Consider the following 9,820-nt stretch of genomic DNA (forward strand, 5'->3'; position numbering starts at 1 on the left):
AAGGGAATATTATTCAGCCATTAAAAAGAATGAAATCCTGTAATTTGCTGCAACATGGATGAAACTTGAGGATATTATGTTAAGTGAAATAGTGCAGGCACAGAAAGACAAATACTGCATGATCTCATTCAATCTGAAAAATAGCTCTTATGAAAGCAGAAAGTTGAGTAGTAGTAGAGTACAGGATGGAGAGGGTAGGTGGTGAGAGATTGGTCAACAGATTTAAAGCTGCAATTAGGAAGAATAAATTATTGTGGTCTATTGCATAGGAGGATGACTGGAGATAATAATGATGCATTGTGTGTTTTAAAATAGCTAGAAGAGAGGTTTTTTAATGCTCTTATCACAAAGAAATGATGTCTAAGGTGATAGATTATGCTAATTGTCCTGAACTGATCATTACACAATTTATACATGTATCAAAACATCACATTGTACCCCATAAACATGCGCAATTATTGTCAACTATTAATATAAATAAATAGGATGTATATTGAAGCAGAATAGAAGAGTTTTCAAGAGCTGAGAATCTGATTGTAGGCAGATGACAATGACAAAAATGAAGAGTATCATAGTGACAATTATGTTGATAATGTTAGTTTTAATCTAGCTTATTCTGATGCAATGCTATAAGACATTCAAGTGGAACTGGCCAATAGGATAAAAATGTAGGATTAGTATGAATTTGAAATACTACTTAAACATGTATGAGCTACAGTTATCCATCAAGGACATTTGTTTAAAGAAAGATTACCACTAAAAACTAAACTAACAGCAAACTTTAGGTTCATAGGGAGGTTGGAACAGAGGAAGCTAGGAAAGAAAAAATAAAAAAGAGAAAGGAGGGAAGGGAAAGGAAGGGGAAAGGCAAAGGGAAATAAAAGGGGAAAGGAAGGGAGGGAGGTAGGGAGGGAGGAAAGAAGGGAGTGAGGGAAGGAGGGGCTTTTTCAAAAATGGACAAAAAGAAAGAAGAAAGATGTCTACAACTTGGGTCTTTGTTAATACCCCCGGCTAGAAAATAAAGAATCAATAGTAAGGGACTGTGAAAGGGCCACTGAATTGGTTCTAACAAAGCTGTAGAAATAGAGCAAGAAAAGATCAGTGATATTGAAGTTAAAGAAGCAGTTTCCATATGAATACGGAGGAAATGTTTTGTGATTTGGCAAGAAGGAAACCACAACACAGTTTCAGTACACTGGTAAAGACTGAAGTCAGATTTAAGAAAGTTAAGATAGGAACAGGTAATAAGGAGTATGTTTCTGAGAGAAGTGATCTTCATAGAGCTTTCTAGCAAATCTTCCATGAAAGCTTAGAATTGAAATTTGGCACACCACTCAGACTATTCCTTATGCATGGATAATTTACATGCCACTGTTCTTTCAAAGACTATTGTTTTCTTTCCTGCATCAATCCTTAAAATCTGTACACAAGTTCCTGATACCAAACACAGCTTTCACGGGGCTGTGGATAGTGGAGAAGACCTTAACTGAAGTTGGTTTACTCTAGTTTAGCATCCACAGGTTACTAATCAGCCATGACTGCCTTCCAAACATCTTTCTCTGAGCTATTTTTACCCCCACTAAATGATGCAGCCTCTAAGAATGTAGAGGCAGATGATTATATTTTCACTTTTGGGGCTGAAAAGGCTGTATCATTGTTCAGTATGGCAAAATTTGGTAGGGAATAATATTTGAAACAAATTCAACTGTCTTCATGAAGGAGAAAATTATTCTATCAATGACTCAGTTTTCAAATTTTAGTTGCTTTCAGAGATTTTGTTCATCTTTGGAAAATACGTCTTCTAATTTTTCATTTTTTTTCCTTATTCCCTCCTTTGGGGAGGTAACTTTTCTCTATTTCTGTGGTACAGGATTAATTAAGCATTGGTTTCCCTGGCCCCAGGGATACCAAGTAGAGTACTTCTTCACCCTGACACAGTGACTGGTCCAATGTTAAGACTATGAACTCACTGGGCCAGATGAACTATTTGGGCAGACAGATAAGGATACTGTGTGTGAGAGAAAGGATGAGACTTTTTCTTCTTATTTGAATGAACTGTGAGAACCATGTCAGTCTTCTTACCATGAAAAAGGGGAAATTCTGTCCTATACTCTGAAAAAAAAATCTTTAACAAAGTAGGGATGGGTATTATAACAATCTCTGAGAGTCTTTATTTCAAAAGTCATCTTCTGGTCTACCAAGACTATACACATGAAATCGGTGATTTGACATACTTATTCTTTCTTCTGTAATACTTAAGTTAATTTGTCTTTTCAGAGGTAGTATGTCCTTTAGCTTCACCGGTCATGCCAAATCCAATATCTGTTGCTTCTGTGAGCTGCATGATCCGGGCTTTCACTTCCAAGCCCAATCCAAGCAGAATGTAGTGATCTCTTATCTTCAGTGCTTGATTTATTCCAGTTTGTAAGTTTAGAAACTACAGAAAGTTTCCAAAATACTGTCCAAATAGTATTTGTCAGGATCCTACACCTGAGTAAGTACAAAGCTGCTTCTAAGATTACTCCCTTAGGATAACCATTAATTTCTTTTTCTATAAATTGCTTAATGATTTAGTGTTAATGGTTTCTCAAAAATTGGTCTTTTAAAAGGAGTTTTTTGAAGCCGTGGTAAAGTAATTGGAATTGAAATGAAAATAATTGTGAAATTTTTCTGCTGTCTAAAAGTTTTTTAAGTATCCCTGCAATTATTAGACTGATGCTAAAAAGCAAGGATGGCATTTCACATGCAAGTTATCACTAAGCTTCCGGGTGAATTGTGTGTATTTACTAATTGTGTGTACAACAAGGACACAACTTCATTAAAGGTGTAATATGCTATCTTTAAAGTGTTTTACTGTAAATTATAGTATGAGGACATTCGAAATAAATCATAGCAATAAACAAATATTCTCCCTAAATTATTCTTAAAATGCAGATTATAGAAATCATTACAATTAGTAATGTTATTTTCTAAAAACTTTAAATCACTAAAAATGATGACAAACATGTAATAGTCACAATGAAATATATTCTAAGTACTTCCCTTAATGTTTGCAATTAATATAATCTCCAGCTAATAAAGTAATACATATATTCATTATTTATTACATTGTTAGTATCATATATGCTCTTGTTTTATATTACACTAAGATGTATTGAAAATGAGAAATTCTATAGAAACATAAATTTTCACCAAGTAGTACTATTTTTAATAAATGTCTAAGTCTGTAAAAACTTAATATATTTCTGTAGAAAAAAATACTGAAGATTTACCTATCCAATAATTGGACTAGAATCCTATATTTTAAAAAGTAAATGAATTGGAGATTATTTAAAGTTTTTTTGTGCCAATTCTTGTGAATATGAACGTAAATACAGGGATGATATGTGAGTAAATTTAACTTTACTAATTCATTTTGATCAATTGGGGCTGACTATCAACAATGTACAAAGAATCTTAATCACACAAGAAAATATAGTGGTAATATCCATGCTTTGTCTTCTTACAGTAAATAGTAGTTTATAACACAAAATAACTCATCAAAAGAAAATTAGGAAACATGAACACACCCAGGAGATTCACATTATCAGCAACATCTCTTGCACATTCTTATCCTAAATTTCATTGAGTCATTCTGTCTATAACAGAGCAAATACCATTACTGCTACTTTTATTGTCTTATCTATTTTTTAACTTTGTCACATTTGGGGGATTTGTACTTAGTTTCTTATTTTAATGTCTCAATATATTTATGCTTCATAAGACCAAAGTGGTAGGCCAATTTAGGATCGATTATTTTACTATCATTCCTTCCAGTGCCTCAACTTTCACTTTATTGCCTTGCAAATAAAATATATAGAAAAAAATGTTTCTTTCTTTCTGGATTCTGCTACATAATCAACTACCAAAATTTTGCAAGTTTGTTTACTGGTCTTCAAAAACATATGACTCAGAGGGGTCAATTAGCATAAGGAGAAGCAGCTTGCTGTTACAGGTATTTCTTTTTATTTTATCATGTTATCTTGTTTCTATCTACTTTGTGATAAAAATCCAGTGATTTTTTTAAAGTTTTTTTTTCCAATCCACTTAAAATTCCCAATAATATCTAGTTATTTTTCTGAGTTTCCTTTTAACATATGTTCTCAGTCAGTCATTCAAGTCTGCATCTGTTCATTATCTAGTATATCGTGTCCTCAATATCAACTCAGAAAAAATTAGAGCTTAGTTTTAAATAATTACGCATTGCGGTAATGAATCGACTTCTGTTTCAAATTATTTTTTTCCTTAGAAAGAATTACAGTAGTATACTTAATACTTAGTACACTTAGAAGTTAGTTTTATACAGTGTTTCAACCTGGTAAGTTGATCTACAGGGAAATTCAAGGAACCATTACCATTCTCTGGACTCTATCATTATTTCTCTTTGAAATATAATTAATAGTGCATAAAAATATACATTTCCTGATTCCCTGTATGTGTGTTACACCTAAGCTCACAAAGAATTCAAGTTCTCTCTCATGTAACATGTACATTTTTTTAAAAAAGTAAGGAATAAAAGAAATATCCAAATTGCTGTAGTCTGAATGTGTCTCCCACCAAAATTAACATGTTGAGATATAATGCTCAATGAAATAGTATTAAGAGGTGGGGCCTTTAGGAGGTAGTTAGGTCATGAGGGCTTTACCCTACTGAATGAGATTAAGACCACTGTAAAAGAAGCTGCACATAGTGTTCATCTCTTTTCAATGCTCCCATCAAATGAAGATACAATGTTCAGGGCACGATCTTGGAAGCAGTGACTCGGCCCTCACTAGACACGGAACCTGACAGTGTCTTAATATTGAACTTCCGCATCTCCACAGCTGTGAGCAATAAATGTATACTTTTTATAAATTAGCCAGTCTAAGGTATTTGGTTATAGGAGCAGGAATGGACTAAGACAAAAACTGAAACAAACTTAAATTTTAATGGAAGTCCTAGCATGTATAAAGAAAAATTTAGAAGAGTAGTACATAAGATTCCGCAATAGAGTCTATACTTTAATGTGGGGTTACTGTCAACCAAACTGTTTTATTGTTTTTAATGGAAAGATGGTTGAGCTATGGTTTAAAAGTAGGGAACTACATAGACTGTTCTCAATATTCTTCTATAAGTTGGTAATTTTCATGTGAAAGTATGTAATTGAGCATGATGCATCAGTTCCCTTTTAAAAGTGACAAGTATGTCATATATATATTACATGACATACTTGCCACTTTTAAAAGGGAACTGATGCATCATGCTCTCTCTCTCTCTCTAGATATATATCAGTGAAAGGCACCATGAGTGACTATATGCTTTTATATATATATATATATATATATATACACACACATATAATTGAAGGCAAACAGCTTATTTATATACCAATACAAATTTCCTGGAAACAGTTATTGTAGGACATCACAATAGAAATTATGTATTTTTATATGTTTAGTTTATAATTTTTGCAACCATCCACTGAAGCATTTACTGGCACACAGCACCTTAATACATATTTGTTTAATTAATGAATTTATTTTTGAATAAGTGAAGAAATTTAAAAAGTGAATGATTCTGACTTTCTCTGGAGCCTGGTGACTTTGAGGTCCTGCACCGGATGATATGCAAATTGTTCACTTTAAATTCATGCTGTGTTGAGTAACCAGACACGTGGGAATATAAGCTTGCATTGGCGGGTTGAGATTTCAGTGAGGCAAGTGAGGTGCTGCTTTAGGCACATAATTTAAGAGATTGTAATACACTCAGTAATTAGTAAAAAGAATATTTTAAAGCAATATTTTTTAAAATCCAAAGTATATATCCAAACATCAATGTGAATGCAAAAATTCATAGTGAACAAAATATCAAGCTGGAAATGATGGTTTTTCTCACTACTTCAGGGATTAGATGAAGTGCAGCCCTTCCCTGTAGACGCCAGAGAAAAATCCAAAAGTGCAGAGAGAGGTAACATCTCATGAGACTAACTTTAACCAGTGAAAGACACCATGAGTGACTATATGCAAAAACACATATAGTGTCTGGCAAAAAATAAGAGTTTCATCCTAACTTCCTTCCCCACTCTTATATATAAGAGTGGCTTATACTATTTTAAAATTCTGTTTTCAGTGAAACATACTGAGATTGCCATTCTCTCCAGTGTTTTCCGTCTTTGGACAAATTGTAGTGCATGTTAATAATTTGAACTATTTTAATATGCATTTCCATTTAAAACTCAGTAGTAAACAACTGTTGAACCAACTAGAAAATGGATTTTCAAAAATGAACCAGTGACTTAATTTAATAATGTGCAGGGAGTCATATAGCTATCAGCTCTCAAGCTTGACATAAATAATTTGTTTGACATTTGTGTTTTTCCACTTTTACTTTTTTATTAAAAGAATCTGCATTTGTATTTTATGGAACATTGAGAAAAAATTACCGATGCTGCAATTCTGTGCTGTCTTCTTTCAATAATAATTTTTCTGGTTATTTTTACCACACACCTTTTTGTTTGCTTTGTAAGAGGCAAAGTGCCAAAGAACTCTTACTATTTTTTTAACCTATAATTTTTCTGGTTAAAAATATCCTTAATAAATTAATATATGTTTCCATTCTTTTCTACTGGCCTGAAGCGCATAATATCAACACAAGTTCTGAAGTGACTTTATGTTGGCTAAATGATTTCTACGTTTTTGTTACTTCATTCAACAAACATTAATTGCAAGCCTCAACAGGAAGTAATTTTTTTAGGTATACATTCAATATATCAATTAACTTCCTCTGATCTGAAGGGTGGCAACTCTGTTTAGGAAATTTAAATAAAAAACAAATGTGACACAAGTGAATATTAAAAATAATCATGCTTCAAGAGTTAAGAGTAAGACACAACTATAGACTATGAAGGAAGTGAAGGAAGATGACACATGAGATATGGGTTGCATGAGCACAGTGGAAAAGACATCGTAACTGCAAACTGGGAATCCATATAATCTGTCAAATAATTATTGTCTGAAGGGGGAAAGGGTCCTTTAAACAGTTAATTAATAGTCATCTGATACTATTTTTATATGTGTTCATACTTGAATCTCAAACACACTGGGAATCCATGCAAATGAATTGCTATAGCATTAAGCACATTCCTGTAATATAAATATTTGAATAATGTACAGTTTGCATATATTCTACTACAAAATATCTGAAATTATGGAAACCAACTAGCAGGCACTTAAATAAATAAAAAGCTAGGGTTGCTTGGGAGAGAAATTACTTTTATGAAATATATCTTGTGGCTTTGAATTTATCTTTCTCCTCTTCTTTCCCTACTCTTTCTAAATGCTTTTCATTATATTAGTATGAGGAACACAGGAAAAAAAATCTACAATAATATTAATTCATTGATATTTTAAGCAAACTCTAAGTAATCTGTACTTAGTTCTCCATTCATAAAGAAAGAAAGGGATATCCCTATCCCTACCAGTAATTACAGGCAGTATCTCAAAAACACAGATGCTACATTTACTCTCATGTTATAATAGCTGGCTCCTATAATCATAGCTTAGAAAGTTAGGAACAAATTCAAATAGGATTTTAATTCCAATGAAAATTAAGTTCTGATTAGTTTACTATTAACTACATTTGAGCACTCTTTATTTATATATTTAGTTTTTTGTTCTGTGTTTCTTTCTTTTTTTCTTTCTTTAAACATAAAATCAACTCCATTTGCACATTATCTAGACAGAACCATTTTCTCATTGTACAAGGCTCTTAATTACCTCTCTCTTACTGGCCACACATTTATTCAGGATTTGAAGAGTACAAGGGAAATGTAATTAATGAAATAATATATTGAAGTTCTGAATGAGGTTGGCTTGCTATATCATTTATTAGCTGTGTAATCTCAAATTCCTTAACCTCTCAAGTCTCACCTTCTTCATCAATAAAATGGAGAAAATTAGATCTACCTCATAGAGTCATTAGGCAGTTTCATCAAGATTAAACACATAAAGTAGCATGGTGTCTAGCATGAAGCACACGCAATACATTTTAAACATTACCATTATTTTTTTAATGTAATTTATGCCAAGTCTCCCTTTTATTGTAGTGGAAATTGAAAGTTCAGTATAGCTCAAACAACAGAGAAAGTAAATTAATTGTCTTTTATAAAATGCTATGAAATGTCATAGCTAAGTAGCATTAATATAAATCATCATTTCTGATTACATTACTAGGAACTAAATACATTTTAAGATTACTATTGTCATTCTTTTGAATATTATCCAAACCACAGCTCCTTTTTTGTTAAGGTAGAAGGTTAGGAGCTGAATACAGAAAAACAAATGGTCTATTAGAATTGCTTTGAGAGATGGACATGAATATGTTCATGTACATAAGCACATATCTAATTTTTAACATACTTCCAAATTAATTGCAAGTAAAGATAAAGATCTGTCTTTCAGATAATGTTATAGGTATTATTAATGCACTATAAAATATAATTATTTTGTGTTTCACAAACAGTAGTCAATTGTGAATATTCTCTCTGTACTCTACTGTGCCAGTATATCCAATCAAAAACCAAAACTCAACTTTAAATAAACATCTTTCTCTTTATACTAAAACCTAATTCAAAGTGATTATTTCAGACCCTCATAATAGCAACCATTACTCAGAGAAATCATACTTACTAAACTGGGTTCTGGGCATCATTATAATAATGCTAGAAGGTATTTTAGGTAGTACATTTCCACGAATTTGAAAGTAAGACAATTTTGCAACAGACTAGAAAAGCAATATATAAAAACAGTGATTATAAGCAAAGCCACATGAAAAGATTTTTTTTAAAACCAGCATATACCTTGATAAAGGTAATATCATGTTTGTGAAAGACTGCATTAATCTGACAAATAATTGATCACTGAAAAAAAAAAGAAATTAAAATTCCTGAAACAAGCATTACCTATACTCATCTTTGTGCAATCCTTAGAAGGGAGACATCAGAAAGCTAAATTATGATTGTAGTCTGTTGCGGGGATAGCTAATGACATTTTGTGTGAGTAGACACATCCAAGTATAAAAGATGGTGCTACTATGCATTTAAATCGTGTATTTCTCCAGCCTCTGCTTCTTGATTACTGTGGTAATCATTAATGCTGTTTACCAGATATTCTCAGCTCTCTTCCTTGGGGACATACGGTAGAACTGTGCTTCCCAATCCACTTTGAATTTGGACTGTGTCACCACTAGATTGAAGCTACAACAGTCAGTATGTGATTCACCATATTCCTCTTCCTTGATATGGCAATCGTTGAAGCATGAGGCTGATTTATTGTGAAGCTATTAAAACTTGTAATTTTGTGTTATGTATCTTTTTTTTTTTTTTTTTTTTTGAGACGGAATCTCGCTCTGTCGCGCAGGCTGGAGGGCAGTGGCGCGATGTCGGCTCACTGCAAGCTCCGCCTCCCGGGTTCACTCCATTCTCCTGCCTCAGCCTCCGGAGTAGCTGAGACTACAGGCACCCGCCACCACGCCCGGCTAATTTCTTGTATTTTTTAGTAGAGACGGGGTTTCGCCATGTTAGCCAGGATGGTATCCATCTCCTGACCTAGTGATCCGCCTGCCTCAGCCTCCCACAGTGCTGGGATTACTGGCCTGAGCCACCGCGACCGGCCGTTATATATCTTAAAAAGTGCATCTAAAACAGTATAAGCCTTAAGACCCCACAAATCCTGGACCTGTCACAGACAGCATGTGACATAGGGTCGGCATCAGCATATTTCCCTGATATACTACAATAAGAAGG

The sequence above is a fragment of the Pongo pygmaeus genome, chromosome 2 (genome assembly GCF_028885625.2).
Source record: "Pongo pygmaeus isolate AG05252 chromosome 2, NHGRI_mPonPyg2-v2.0_pri, whole genome shotgun sequence".
In the NCBI taxonomy this organism is placed as follows: domain Eukaryota; kingdom Metazoa; phylum Chordata; class Mammalia; order Primates; family Hominidae; genus Pongo; species Pongo pygmaeus.